This window comes from Podarcis raffonei, chromosome 7 (assembly GCF_027172205.1).
Source record: "Podarcis raffonei isolate rPodRaf1 chromosome 7, rPodRaf1.pri, whole genome shotgun sequence".
Classification (NCBI taxonomy): Eukaryota; Metazoa; Chordata; class Lepidosauria; order Squamata; family Lacertidae; genus Podarcis; species Podarcis raffonei.
This window is the reverse complement of record NC_070608.1, coordinates 75257118-75272204: the sequence shown is the minus strand read 5'-3', so window position 1 is coordinate 75272204 and position 15087 is coordinate 75257118. Positions and strand designations below refer to the sequence as shown.

The 15087-nt window shown below is 41.5% G+C and overlaps 1 protein-coding gene across 6 annotated transcripts in view; it reads right to left on the bottom strand.

Moving 5' to 3' along the window:
* CDH18 (cadherin 18) overlaps window positions 1-15087 on the bottom strand; it is a 625894-nt gene that overhangs the window by 30796 nt on the left and 580011 nt on the right. The window lies entirely within an intron of this gene.

Here is a 15087-nt window from a genome sequence, read left to right as displayed (position 1 = left end):
CACTGAGGGCCTTATGGCAGTTCCCTCATTGCAAAAAGTGAGGTTACAGGGAACCAGACAGAGGGCCTTCTCGGTAGTGGTGCCTGCCCTGTGGAACGCCCTCTCTTCAGATGTGAAGGAAATAAGCAGCTATCTTCTCTTGAAAAGACATCTGAAGGCAGCCCTGTTTAGGGAAGTTTTTAATATTTAATGCTGTATTGTTTTTAACACTTGATTGGAAGCTGCCCAGAGTGGCTGGGGAAACTCAGCCAGATGGGCGGGGTATAAATAATAAATTATTATTGTTATTATAAATTATATTAACCCGAGGTACCACTGTATATAATACAGGATGTGCTTTTCTTATAAATCATGAAAGCAGAAATGAGTTGCATTTCCACAAAAGTGACAACAGGATCAGGGATGGCCAATCAAGGGAGCATCACAATAGTCCCAAAACAGAGAACAGCTCTCCCTTCAACTCTCCTCTGCTGCTGCCATTCTCCCTTCCACTGAAAGTGAAGGCCTTGAAGTGGAGAGAAGAAACAAACACAATGAGGAAGAAGATAAAGAGAAACTGACAAGCAACGTCTTTCCAAGTCTACTTCGCTGAAGGTCACCATTAACAATTGAAGCAATTACAGCCTTCTGACGGCCTGCGGACCAGCTTATGAATCTTGATTGAAAATTAAGGGAGGCGTTTATTTTCCAGAAGTGTGGCTTCACTGATACCCACAGTTTCATGAGTCATTGTGCATTGTCTTTTGTTGGAACTATTTTCTACACTCCTCAATTATTTCTGAACAGTCATGCAGGGGAAAGTGGATAGGGACTATAACAGCATAAGAGCTTAAGAGGAGCTTTCTGAATTGAGCCAATGGCCTATATCTGGTCCAGCATCCTGTTCTCACAGTGGCCAATCAGATACCTGTGGGCATTCTGCCCACCTGTGATTGTCAGCAACTGGCATTCAAAAGTATACTGTCTTTAACAGTGGAGGTGCAGCATGGTTGTGTAGATAGTAGCTGTTGATAGACATATCCTTCATGAATTTTTCTAATCCTCTTTTAAAATCATCCACGTTGGTGCCCATCACTGCCTCCTGTGGAAGCAAGTTTTATAGCAGACACATCACCTTGCAAAGCAGAGACATCACCTTGCCAACAAAGGTCCATATAGTTAAAGCTATGGTTTCCCCAGTAGTGATGTATGGAAGTGAGAGCTGGACCATAAAGAAGGCTGATCGCCGAAGAATAGATGCTTTTGAATTATGGTGCGGGAGGAGATTCTTGAGAGTCCCATGGACTGCAAGAAGATCAAACCTCTCCATTCTGAAGGAAATCAGCCCTGAGTGCTCACTGGAAGGACAGATCGTGAAGCTGAGGCTCCAATACTTTGGCCACCTCATGAGAAGAGAAGACTCCCTGGAAAAGACCCTGATGTTGTGAAAGATGGAGGGCACAAGGAGAAGGGGACAACAGAGGACGAGATGGTTGGATAGTGTTCTCAAAGCTACCAGCATGAATTTGACTAAATTGCGGGAGGCAGTGGAAGACAGAAGTGCCTGGCGTGCTCTGGTCCATGGGGTCACGAAGAGTCAGACACGACTAAACTACTAAACAACAACATGGACTTTGCGGGAAAAGTACTGTCTTTCATCTATCCTGAACCTTCCAACGTCCAGTTTCATCAAATGTACATACCGTATTTTTCCGTCTATAAGACGCCCCCATGTATAAGATGCCTCCTATTTTGGGGACTCTGATTTAAGAAAATGGAGGGAAATGGCCCCCATGTATAAGACACCCCCGAATTGTGGACATTATTTTAAAGGGAAAAAACCTAGTCTTATACATGGAAAAATACTGTAAGTTCAAATGGAATGAGAGAAGGAGGAAAAAAACTTGTCTCTACTTTCTCCGTGCCAGGCATGGTCTTATAAACTTCTATCATGTCACCTCTGACTCACCTTTTCTCTCAACTACAAAAGTCTCAAATGCTTGTATTTTTCTTCAAGTACAAGCCTTGGTCATTCTGGTTGCCCTTTTCTGAACCTTCTTCAACCCAATAATCTCCTTTTTGAGATGATGTGATCAGAACGGCGCACAGTATTCCAAATATGGTTGCACCATAGATTTGTGTATAGGCAGTAGAGTATTGGCTGTTTTATTATCTTTCTCTTTTAAATTATTTTTTTTAATTTGATTTTACATTTAGTGTTTACATTCAGACATAAATCAGCACCACAAAAATATAGGATACTCATATCCTTGAACTTCCCTCCACGTTTTCCATTGTTAATCTCTTTCCACTGCATCTTATATTGTCCTTGATTATTTTTTTTAAAAAATACTCCAGAATGACCAAGGCTTGTACTTGAAGAAAAATACAAGCATTTGAGACTTTTGTAGTTGAGAGAAAAGGTGAGTCAGAGGTGACATGTTTCCATGTTATTACAGTCCTGCTAATGTTTTTAATTGTTTATAGTGTTCTCCAAGGTAAATTATAAATTTCCCCATTCCTTATTAAAGTGTTTTTTTTTTATCTTCCTGGTTTCTGATCCTTCCAGTCATTTTTGCCAATTTGGCATAATCCATCAATTTGAGCAGCCACTCTTCTCTGTTAGGGATTTTGTCATCCTTCCATCTCTTGGCTAAAAGCATCCGCACAGCTGTCACCATACAAGCTGCTGTTTTATTTTCAGTTCCTTCCTGAATAATTCCACAGCATGGAATTTGCCTTTTTCACAGCTGCTGTACACTGGATCAACATCTTCACTGAGCTATCTGTTATGACCCCAAGGTCTCATTCCTGGTCAGTCACTGCCTGTTCAGACCCCATGGCATGTATGTGAAATTCAGATTTTCCCCCTTACATGCATCACTTTACGCTGGCTTAGACTGAATTGTGTTTGCCATTCTTCCACCTATTCAGTCAGTTTGGAAAGGTCCTTTTGGAGTTTTTCACAGTCTCTTTTTACTTCAATGACTCTGAAAAAGTTCAGCATTGGTAGAAAATTTGGCCACTCCACTGCTCAGCCCTAACTCTACAATAATAAAAGTAAAGGTAAAGGGACCCCTGACCATTAGGTCCAGTCGCGGACGACTCTGGGGTTGCGGCGCTCATCTTGCTTTATTGGCCAAGGGAGCCGGTGTACAGCTTCCGGGTCATGTGGCCAGCATGACTAAGCCGCTTCTGGTGAACCAGAGCAGTGCACGGAAACGCCGTTTACCTTCCCGCTGGAGCAGTACCTATTTATCTACTTGCACTTTGACGTGCTTTTGAACTGCTAGGTTGGCAGGAGCAGGGACCGAGCAACGGGAGCTCACCCAGTCGTGGGGATTTGAACTGCCCACCTTCTGATCAGCAAGTCCTAGGCTCTGTGGTTTAGACCACAGCACTACCAATAAAAGCCCTCAATTAATGACTTTACTGCAGCCTTCCCCAACTGACACACTCCATAAGTTTTAGACTACAACTCCCATCACCCCAACCCAGAACAGCCATGCTGGGGTTGATGGGAGTTGTGGTTCAAAACATCTGGACAGCAGCAAGGGAGGACTGCTTTACTAGAAGGAATTCATCAACCTCCAAGTTAAGACAATATATAAATACTATTAACATTTAAACAATGAATATAAAAAGAACTGGCAACAGAGGCAATGTTATCCTTCGATCAATTTCTTTAAAACCAATGCTTAAAAAACAAAATGCTTCCAATGCTATAGGTGTTTTCTTCCATGAACATTGCCCTCGGTGTTCAAATAACTTGAATACATTGGAATATCCAAATACTCAGGGCTTGCTTGGCAGACTTTCTTAACAGATAGACACAGTCTATATTCTTGAAAGTCATTTAGAAGGTTCAATAACATAGCAGCATCCACATTCTTCTTCGTGTAGCCTGGTATCCCAAAGATGAATTGGAAAGCCCAAGTAGCTCCTAAAAAGCTATGGAATGCTGCAAACTGGACATAAACTCAGCCTCACACTCTGCAGGCGAGCCAGTAATGTTCCATGCCACAATGAAATTGTATCTTTACAGAGACTATGAAAAAGAAAGACTGCAATGTGAGATGAACACAAGGCAGAACAGGGGCTGGCAAACTACCCTTCTACAGATGAAGTCAGAGAAGACGATTAGAGCTGGAAAACACACACACACACACACACACTACAACAGCCTTCGTTTCTGAATTTGACTGGATTTAAGCGACATTTAATCTCAACAAATTTAGTTTATTTTTATTTGGTTGATTGAAAAATGTATTTTTTTAGCTCATTACTTCCTGTCCAAGGTTAAGAAATGCAAATAAATGTAACAGCATGAAGGCTGGTTCACATGGTAACAGTATAATGACTGCAATAACACTTTGTGAAGAAGTCATCATGTAGTGTTATAAGTCTTCAAACCAACCCAGGAGCAACACTTTACAATGAAGTCAGGTCACACATTCAACAACAAGTTATCACATATAGCAGCTTTCCCTAGCCTAGTGCCTTTCAGATGCTTTGAACTAAAATTCCCATCTGTCCCAACTAACCCATTTGACCACGCTGGCTAGATCTGATGGGAGTTGTAGTCCCAAACATCTGGAGGGCACCAGATTGGGGAAGACTGGTGCAGAGAACTGAAATGTTGTATATGCATAGGTGAGCTATGGGGCAGATTCAACTAAACTCTTGCACTAGTGGAAGCCAGAGCAATGAGTCCTGCTAACACAACCGGGGCTAACCATCTCACCTCCCCACACAGTCTCTAGAAGGTCAGGAGAACCTCCAGAACAGCACATGGGGATAGGCGAGGGGAGATCATTCCATCTGGTAAGCAGAAATCAGCAACATTGAGTTCCACTCCTTGAATTTACAAGAATTTCCCCCTGTTTTTCTCTTTCTACAATTTTCCAGCCACATAAGGTAAAACTTTTTGTGGCGACTGGCCATGTTGGCTGTTTATGTTCTCAAGTGAAATTTAGTATGAGCTAGCAAAGCAACCATGTGATAGGCAGGAAAGTGTTTGTATCCTACAAGAATACCACTGAGATATAGCCCATCTTTGTGTGCCCTGGATACAGAGGCAAACTAGGCACTCTCACCCATTCTGTAGGACCTAGATCCCTATCTGTAAGAGTAGCTGTCCAGCACCAGAAGAAGAATGATACACTTAGGGAACCTAATGGGTTGGGATCTAAACCTGGTCCCTGTACTTGATGACCCCAGCAGTTAAGAATCAAGAATACTTCTAATGGTATAATACTGTCCCTTCATCTGTCCAATGAGGCTGAATGTTGGAAGATTTGGGACAGTACTTCTTCATGCAGTGCATAGTCAAACTATGGGACTCATTTCCCCAGGAGACAGTGATGGTCACCAACTTGGATGGCTTTGAATGAGGATTAGCTAAATTCATGGAGGAGAGGGCTATCTCAATGGCTAATAGCCATGATGTAGCCATGCTAGGCCTCCACAATTGGAGTCAGCAACGCTTCCCAGTACCAATTGCTGGAAACCACAGGAGGGGTGAGTGCTTTTGTGCTCATGTTCTGCTTCTTGGTTTCCCACAGGCATCTTGTTGGCCACTGTGAGAACAGGATACTAGACTAGATCTAGGGCCTGATCCAACAGGCTATTCTTATGTTCTTGCATCCATAGCTCCACAACAGGTTATGTTTATGGGCATGGCTTTAAGAAAAGTGGGGTAGAATGTTGCAAATTGAAGGAAGCACACAATATATTAATCGATCATGGTGAGATAGAAGAAGAAGGAAGGAAGGAAGGAAGAAGGAGTTTGGATTTGATATCCCGCTTTATCACTACCCTTAGGAGTCTCAAAGCAGCAAACAATCTCCTTTTCCCTTCCTCCCCCATAACAAACACTCTGTGAGGTGAGTGAGGCTGAGAGACTTCAGAGAAGTGTGACTAGGCCAAGGTCTCCCAGCAGCTGCATGTGGAGGAGCAGGGAATCAAACCAGGTTCACCAGATTACGAGTCCACCGCTCTTAACCACTATACCACACTGGTTACAATGTGTTACACCACACAATGTGTTACACCACACTGGTTACAAGCAAACTTCGGTGAACTAAGTGTTAAAGTCCATCAGTGCTACCTGCTAAAACAAATGTGGGTGGAAAATGGGCACTTCTACAGTGCCTGCAGGAGCAAGTATCTCAAGCACCACAATATATCACTTCATACTATGTAATACTGCACAACAATTAGACAAAGTGGAAAGCCAGAGGCAGCAATAAGGCTCTGTGCCATGCTCCACTAACTCCTCATAAAATGAACACTTCAAAGTGCACAGAAAACACTTTTTAAAAATTGTGCAAGGTTGCTTTAATCTGGGACATGCACTCCACATTGCCCGGAAATAAAGCAGGTGCATTAAAAAGGGAAAAGGAAAAGGAACAGAAGAGTGAAGCTTGTTGAAATCTTCTCTCTGTTTACTAGCATTTAGCTGCTAAGCAAGCCATGTAGTATAATTCCTAATGCAGTCTGCAAAATGCCAAGATCACTTGAGGCTCTCTATCACTCATCAGTCACAGCAATGGTTAATGAACAGCATTACAATGGAGAGGATCAATGCCATTGGATAGAAAATACTCAAGTTTAATTTCCAGTCATCTCCCATTAAAAGGTATGCTTTCTCAATAACCACCCCCAAAAATATATAGAATATCTTCTAGAAACTGTTGTAGCACCAAGTGAAGATATTTGATGTATTTATTTATTCAATTTATATCCTATATGTGTTGCACCTTTTACATTCATGTGAAGGTGTAACTCCCAAATCTTCTGCGCTCGAAGAGCATTCAAAATATATTTGTGTTGCTGACTTGTTGAAATCCTGGCTGTTAACATTGCTGGACCCCGAGGCAGAACAGCAATTCCCCATAGCCCCCCCCCCAAGCCAAGGCACACTGTGCTTAAGGCTGAAAATTTCAAAGCTACCTCTCTCTGAGGATAAAGAAATAAATAAAAATATATTAAATAACTAAAAATAATCTGTCCTTTTATTACATCAAAAACCAGCTGTCTGACTGAGGCAGTAGTATTTCCAATAGTGGGGCTGGCCCTCTCTGTTAAGAACTTGTGAAAAACAGCTGAAATTTTGTTCAAATGTTGCCTGATCTAAACAACAAAAGGAATTTCATATGAATATATTAAACTCTTGCAGGGGTGGGTGGTGGCAAATGATCCATTCGTTTGCATTTACTTCTAGTAATTGTTATTCTGACTATACCAAGTGGCCTTTAAAGTCTGACGTAAAACCAGATCAAAGCCCCTCTGAAGACTTCCTGTTCCAGATATAACAAGTGAAGGCAACATTATGACTAGAGGGAACATTCCCTTTAAATAGTTGCTCAAGGTAATGGTTCCTGTGTGAGAGTGTTTTGCTGTCGATGTATATTTAACATCCAACAGAGGCACTTCCATCTATGGGGTAAAGCAGTGGCTTCCAACCTTCTCATGGCTGAAGAACCCTTGTGGCCTGTTGTGATAGCCTGTGAAATCCTAACCCCCTCTCTTCACCATTAACCCAACACAAAAAGAAAAGAGAGAGTAAACACAGGTGATAAGTGGTATATTCAAAATTCAAAAGGCAAATTGGTACTAATTCATGATACATCTATTCAAGATGGCTGAACAATTGAAAATTAGAAAGTTTCAAAGATGTTATTCAGTGAGTTTATCCTCAAGAGTTCAGTGAAGAACTCTGGTATAAAGACTGGATGACCTCAAACCAGAGAAAGTTGGTCAGACTGAAATCCCATCAATTTTAATGAAACATAAGTACAACTACTTTTCTTTGAACTGAGGTCACAACCCATGTTAAATATTGTATCCTAAGCAACTCATATGGCTTTCCTCCTAATTTAATAGGTGTCAATTCCTGTTTGCGCATGAAACATTTTTAATTAACTTGAAGAAGATGAAAAGTCTTCCATGTGAATATCCAGATTTTCACAAAGCTTCTTCCAATTCAAAGGAAAATCATGTTATGCTGGTCATCCTACTATGTACTTATTTATTTAGAAAACTCAAATGCCACAATTTGTCAAAAGACCACCGGGTGATTTGCAGCATAGAACACAAACGTCAATATGTAACATATCATAATTCCTTTCCAGGCAAGTAAATTTCCTCAAAATTAAGATTCGGCTCAAGCAAAACCACACAATATACAGAGATGCCACTAGATGTCACCTGTAGCAAATTGGGAGAGTTCCACTCAGATAAATCATCTGTAAGAATTTCAAGGAGGGGAAGGTAAAATAATGTTTCAGTAACATCAAGAGCAACATGTATCAGCAGCATTTATTGGTCAGAGGATCGGCACACTTCACTGCAAATCTGAACTATTCTATCAAGCCAGAACACAATCAAAGAGAGGGAACATGATATATGTTTAATGTTATAGTGCAAGCTTTTCAAACCTGGTGCTCTCCAAAAGTTTCAGACAACTCTCAACAACTCCAGCCATAATGGTCAAGGGTCAGGGATTACAAAGGCCATAGTTCAAAGAATATGGAAGGCACCTGGTTGAAGAAGGTGGTTCCAGTGGTTAGACATCACTACAGGATTGGGCTGTGGAGTTTTGAAGGTATGAAGATCATGAGAGTCTTAATCTCAGGGTTGTGGGTTCAAGCCCACACTGGGCAAAGGATTCATGCATTGCAGGGAATTGGACTCGGTGACCCCCCTGGTCCCTTCCAACTCTACAATTCTGTTATTTCTAATTTCTATGGTTTTTAAGGTGTAGCCTTAAAAATGAGCAATTGACCCTGAGGATTGTTACAGCACTGTCTTAACAACAACAACAACAACAACAAATTATTATTATTATTATTATTATTATTATTATTATTATTATTATTACCCCACCCATCTGGCTGAGTTTCCCCAGCCATCTGGGCGGCTCCCAATTGAGTGTTACAAACAATACAGTATTAAACATTGAAAACTTCCCTAAACAGGGCTGCCTTCAGATGTCTTTTAAAAATAGGATAGCTGCTTATTTCCTTGACATCTGATGGGAGGGTGTTCCACAGGGAGGGCGCCACTACCAAGAAGAGCCTCTGCCTGGTTCCCTGTAACTTCACTTCTCGCAATGAGGGAACCGCCAGAAGGCCCTCGGCGCTGGATCTCAGTGTCTGGGCTGAACGATGGGGGTGAAGATGCTCCTTCAGGTATACAGGACTGAGGCCGTTTAGGGCTTTAAAGGTCAGCACCAACACTTTGAATTGTGCTTGGAAATGTACCGGGAGCCAATGCAGATATCTCAGGACTGGTGTTATGTGGTCCAGGTGGCCACTCCCAGTCACCAGTCTAGCTGCCGCATTCTGGATTAATTGCAGTTTCCGGGTCACCTTCAAAGGTAGCCCCACGTAAACCCATTCCAAGGTAAACCCATTCCAAACCTAATCCAAAGGGAAACAATCAAACAGCATTCCATGGGGCAATAAAATTAAGGATACAAAATGTATTGCTGAACTCTTATGAGTATCTGCTTCAGAAATGTCCTAATAAAACAACCAGGGCACACAAAGTGGATTACGAGAAATGTTCATTAATTGTTTGTTGGATTAGTGTCATCCTTCAATAGCTCTCTCGTCAGAAGCCAAGTGGCTTCCAGCCAGCACTGTAATCAGATACAGAGCACAGCTTGATACTGATATGACACAGAGCTCATGGAATTTGCATCTCATAGCTAATGAGAGCCATTAGGATGGATAAAACATATCAAATGAGGCACCAGAGTCATCTTTTTCATAAACTTTCAGCCTTGAACATACAAAGTAGCCTCCCACTGTTTGACTCTCAGTCCACCTAGCTCAATGGAGTCTACTTATAAGTGACAACAGCGTTTCAAGTCCTAGCTATCCAAAGTCTTCTTCCCACCTCTGCTGTGCAAGATCCTTGTAAGTGGAGGTGTCAGAGATTGCAACTAGAACTTTAAGATTGCACATCATGTGCTATGCCCTCTCCCAATATAACACTGCTTTAAATCAGCCTCCCACAACCAAATACCCTCCAGATATTTTGAACCATAACACCCAACATCCAAAATATCTTCAGGCCACCAAGGTTGGTAGGAAGCCTGAACAATGTTCTGTCTAGTCCAAAGCACTCCATCTCCACTCTCATCACTGGCTCAACTCTCTAAAGGCCAAAGTTCTTTCCCAGATAACCTTGACAGTCCATAATATGAGTTGAACCTCATATTTTCAACACAGAGGACATTTTTGATGGCCCCTTGCATGGCTAAAAATACATATGGAAATAGTTCCACAACAAGATAAACAGAGACAAGTGCTACAACATAGTATCCCTTCTAATATATAAATGTAAGAACTTGGGGCTTTGTGCCTAAACTATACATGACTGTGAAAAGACTCTGGCCAAGAACTGCCAAAGTTTTACCATAGAGGAAAAAATATTTCAAAAAAATTACTAAGTGCAAACCAACAGAGTCAGAAGAAAGAGCTGGAAAGCATGCTGATGTACTCATACATGATTTTTGTCAGGTGAAAAGCAGTCGGTATAATAAAACCAGCATGCAGAATGAGAAACTAAAGAAAATTTCCTAGCACTAGTGGTAGATTTTAAAAATAACTCTTTTTAAAATCCCCTTTATCTTAACAAGCACCAGCGTATCTAATGACATGGAAGCTGACATTGTATGCTCTGTTGAACTCATAACTAAAATTTGATGAATTATAATACTGAAATCCAAGAAAGCAAGTATAAAAGGAGGAAAAAGAAAGGAGAGGAAAGCTGAACGAAAGACAATTAGAGTGGAATAGCTAGCATACCTTCAGATAAGTTAATTGCATTTTAACTTATCATCTCTTTGTCTATATCAAAGTGAAAAGTCCAGCAGTCCAAGGGCACCTAACTCTGTAAACTTTACAAAATTGAGGTCACAATTTCCATTTATTCATTAAGGAGCCCTTCATTTTCCTCACAAGCGATTGGTCAATTAACTCTGGGTTGTATCCAACAAAATTTTACTCAGAAAAGATACAGTGAAATTAATTGACCTAAGTTAGTCTCTTTCACTAATTTGAAAAGGTGTACCCTGAGCATGGCTCACATTGGATACAACGGGTTGTGTGTGTGAGTGTGTGTGTGTGTGTCTTCTTTGGGGGGAAATCATAGCATATAATTACTAACAAAAATCAGAATTAAATTTTTGTATATATTAGGAAAGTTAAGAGATCCAGTTTCCTTGTAAGGCAGGCAGATAAACTCCAGAATCAAGTAGTTTACTCAAAAGTAGAACCCAGCACACGGCACGAAAAATGGCTATAATAACTGGGGGTAAAAATGTTAGTTTGTCAATAGGTAAAGGTAAAGGTACCCCTGCCCATACGGGCCAGTCGTGTCCGGCTCTAGGGTTGTGCGCCCATTTCACTTAAGAGGCCAGGGGCCAGCGCTGTCCGGAGACACTTCCAGGTCACGTGGCCAGCGTGACGAAGCTGCTCTGGCGAGCCAGCAGCAGCGCAGCACACAGAAACGCCGTTTACCTTCCCGCTATAAAGCGGTACCTATTTATCTACTTGCACTTAAGGGTGCTTTCGAACTGCTAGGTGGGCAGGAGCTGGGACCGAAAGACGGGAGTTCACCCCGCCGCGGGGATTCGAACCGCCGACCATACGATCGGCAAGCCCTAGGCACTGAGGTTTTACCCAAAGCGCCCCCGCTGTCAATACTATGTTGATACTATGTCAATACTATGTTGATACTATGTCAATACTATGTTGCAATTAGCTACTATGAGCAATTTCCCTACGGAAAAATGATATGGAAATTTGGTGGTGTTTTCTGAAGCAAACATATTACAATTCCAAAGAAGGGCAAAAAGACTTCCAAAAACACCAGTAAAATTGTTCTTTGCATCCTTAAGGCTGTCACTAAAAATAATAATCTGAAAATGACATTTGATGCAAATTTGGATGTTCCTTCTCATGCAGAACATCCTATTTTAAAATAAGCTAAAATTGTTTCAGTTACTAGCGACAGATTAATCCCCCTCAGGTAAAATCAAAGGTAAGCTCATCTAATATGAGCAATCTCACTTGCCCCAGGTAAAAATTGCTTGGTTTTCTCCTCCTCCTGCAATGTACAAAATTGGAGCAGTGCAAACATACTTGCAGGGATGGCAGATTGGCTCCATGGGCACAGGTGCATTGTCCCAGCCTCCCAACCTCATGTCCCATCCTGGCTTGCAGCAGGGAACAAGCTCATGAAAAAATCCTAGATGCAAGGAACTGCTGGACATGTAGCTCCCATAGTATCCAGTCAAACCCACTGAACACTCAGGTGCCCTTGAAAATCGTGGATCCTTTGGTTCCTTGATGACCTGTGCATGCCCAGAAGCTCAGCTAACATTCAAAACCAGAACACACCTCTCAGGAGCTGATTCAGAATGCAGCCAAGCTTTAAGAGCTGGAGATTTGTGTTCCAGACCAAATAATAATGAATTCTGGCAACATCAATGTCAATAATACTAGCCATACTTCTTGGGAGGGTTTTACACATTCCAAGTGTAATAAGAGAATGACAGGAACTATTGGCTATGTTGTAACTTGACAATAGGTAAAAGCGGGGTATTGTTAGACAGCAAATATTTCTGACTTTCAGTGCGTGAAAATGTGTCTTAGAATCTTAAAAATGGGATCCTGTAAAATTTCATGCTAATCCTTCAGCTATGTTGATAAAACCATATATATATGTTTTAATTAATATCTATCTATCTATCATCTATCTGTCTATCTATCTATCATCTATCTATCTATCTATCATCTATCTACACACACAAACACCATTAAAAGTTAGAAACGTATCTAACAATACTTTCCCACACTGTTAAAGAAAACCAGAAAATAATTTCCAACCTTTTCATAATAAAAGGATTAGGTTACTGCAGCATATATCCATTACAGATTTGCATACCTTTTGCTAAAAGGGTTTACTGTAATCTTAGCTTGGTTTGTTTACCCTCCAAATTCGCTTATTTGGAGCGTTTGTTTACCCTCAACATTCAATTGTTTTGAGACAGCTACACAATCTTTATTTTTTTAAAAAAGAAAAATCCCTCCCACTTCCCCTAGGATCCAGAACAAACAAGCAAACCTACTAGCACACTAAAGACATAATGCTAGGTTTAATCTTTCACCTAAGCCGGAAGAAGCAATGCAATTTTCATTTTAGGGAAAGAAAGTTGATTCAGATTTGGAGACTTAAAACCCTAATCTTAAAACATTTGCATCATTATGCAACTCCATCATAACATCCCTGCAACACTGGCATGCTTTCATGGTTTGGGGCTTCAAGCTCATGCCTTGTCTTAAACTCTGTTATTATAAGTTGTGCAGAATGAATCTTTGAATATTGCATATTTGTCTGATTGTTTACAAAAGTCCAAGCTGTTGCACACAACCAACCTACCTTTTTTAACCATTAAGCACATGCTCTCCCATTGAAAAAGGGACTGATGGTGGGGAAAAGTGTGGATTTTGTGGGGAGGCGGAAGTTGCTCTTCTGCAGGACACTTGGGTCACCAGAGACAAGGAATAGTTTTAACTCCCACATCACCAATGCCTCTGGATTCACAAGTTTATGTTCTGTCTCCTCCATATCAGTAAGCAGTGCCATTAACTCATATGGGAGAAAAGTAAAAATTACAGCTAAGACTCCATTACAGTGAAGGAAAACCCCCATATCTATGTCTGGCATTGGGCACATAAACACAATGTGTCAGTGCTTTGAACATCTTTCTATACATGTGGGATCTTACAATATATATGACCTCTCTCCATTCATCATAATGGCAGGCATTCGGCTTCTCGAGAGCTTTCTTTGTATGCTCCTAATGCCAATAATATTGGATGCGGGTGGCGCTGTGGGTTAAACCACAGAGCCTAGGACTTGCCAATCAGAAGGTCGGTAGTTTGAATCCCCGTGACGGGGTGAGCTCCTGTTGCTCGGTCTCTGCTCCTGCCAACCTAGCAGTTCGAAAGCACCTCAAAGTGCAAGTAGATAAATAGGTACTGCTCCGGGGGGGAAGGTAAATGGTGTTTCCGTGCGCTGCTCTGGTTCGCCAGAAGCGGCTTAGTCATGCTGGCCACATGACCCGGAAGCTGTACACCGGCTCCCTCGGCCAATAAAGAGAGATGAGCGCCGCAACCTCAGAGTCGGTCACGACTGGACCTAATGGTTGGGGGTCCCTTTACCTTTACCTTTTAATGCCAATAAACCCATCATAAAATGTTTTGCCTAATACTTATAAGTGAACAACTTTACAAATTTTGTGTCACCGCAGTACTCAATAGAAAATCTATTACCATTTAAAAATAAGTATAAAGTGATGCATTATTTGACAGTAAGCAAAATGATGCATTTGGTTTCAGCCCAGGTATATATGCCATATGGAACGGACAAAAATGCCTAGTTCTCCCTTTGTAGGAGTCTATATGAAGAGATGAAGCTGCCTTATAGAATCAAAATTTTGATCCACCTAGCCAAGTACAGTGCAAGTAGATAAATAGGTACTGCTGCGGTGGGAAGGTAAATGGCGTTTCTGTGTGCTCTGGCGTCCATCACAGTATTCTATTGCACCAGAAGCAATTTGGTTATGCTGGCCACATGACCCAGAAAGCTGTCTGTGGACAAACGTCAGCTCCCTCGGCCTGAAAAATGAGATGAGTGCCTCACACCATGGTCACCTTTGCCTGGACTTAACCATCCAGGGGTCCTTTAACTTTTACCTTTATTCTGACTATGAGTAGTCTAGAAAGGTCCCAAGCAGGTGTCATCCCAATTCCTCCTGAGATCCTTTTAATGTAAGATACCAAAGATTCAGCATGTGCTCTACCAGTAAACTATTATTCCTTTCTCAACTTGATTAGTAGTTTTGATACCAAACATAGCAGCCAACTCCTAGGGGGCTGAGGTCCCTTCGGCCTCCTCCAATAAAATATTTGAGAAGGGGCCAGCCCTCCCAAAGATAATGGGCCTTGACATTCAAAAGTTGTTCATGTGCCACATTTTGTGATCGGTTATACGGGGCGGGCCTTACCTGGGCCCTCCAATATTTCA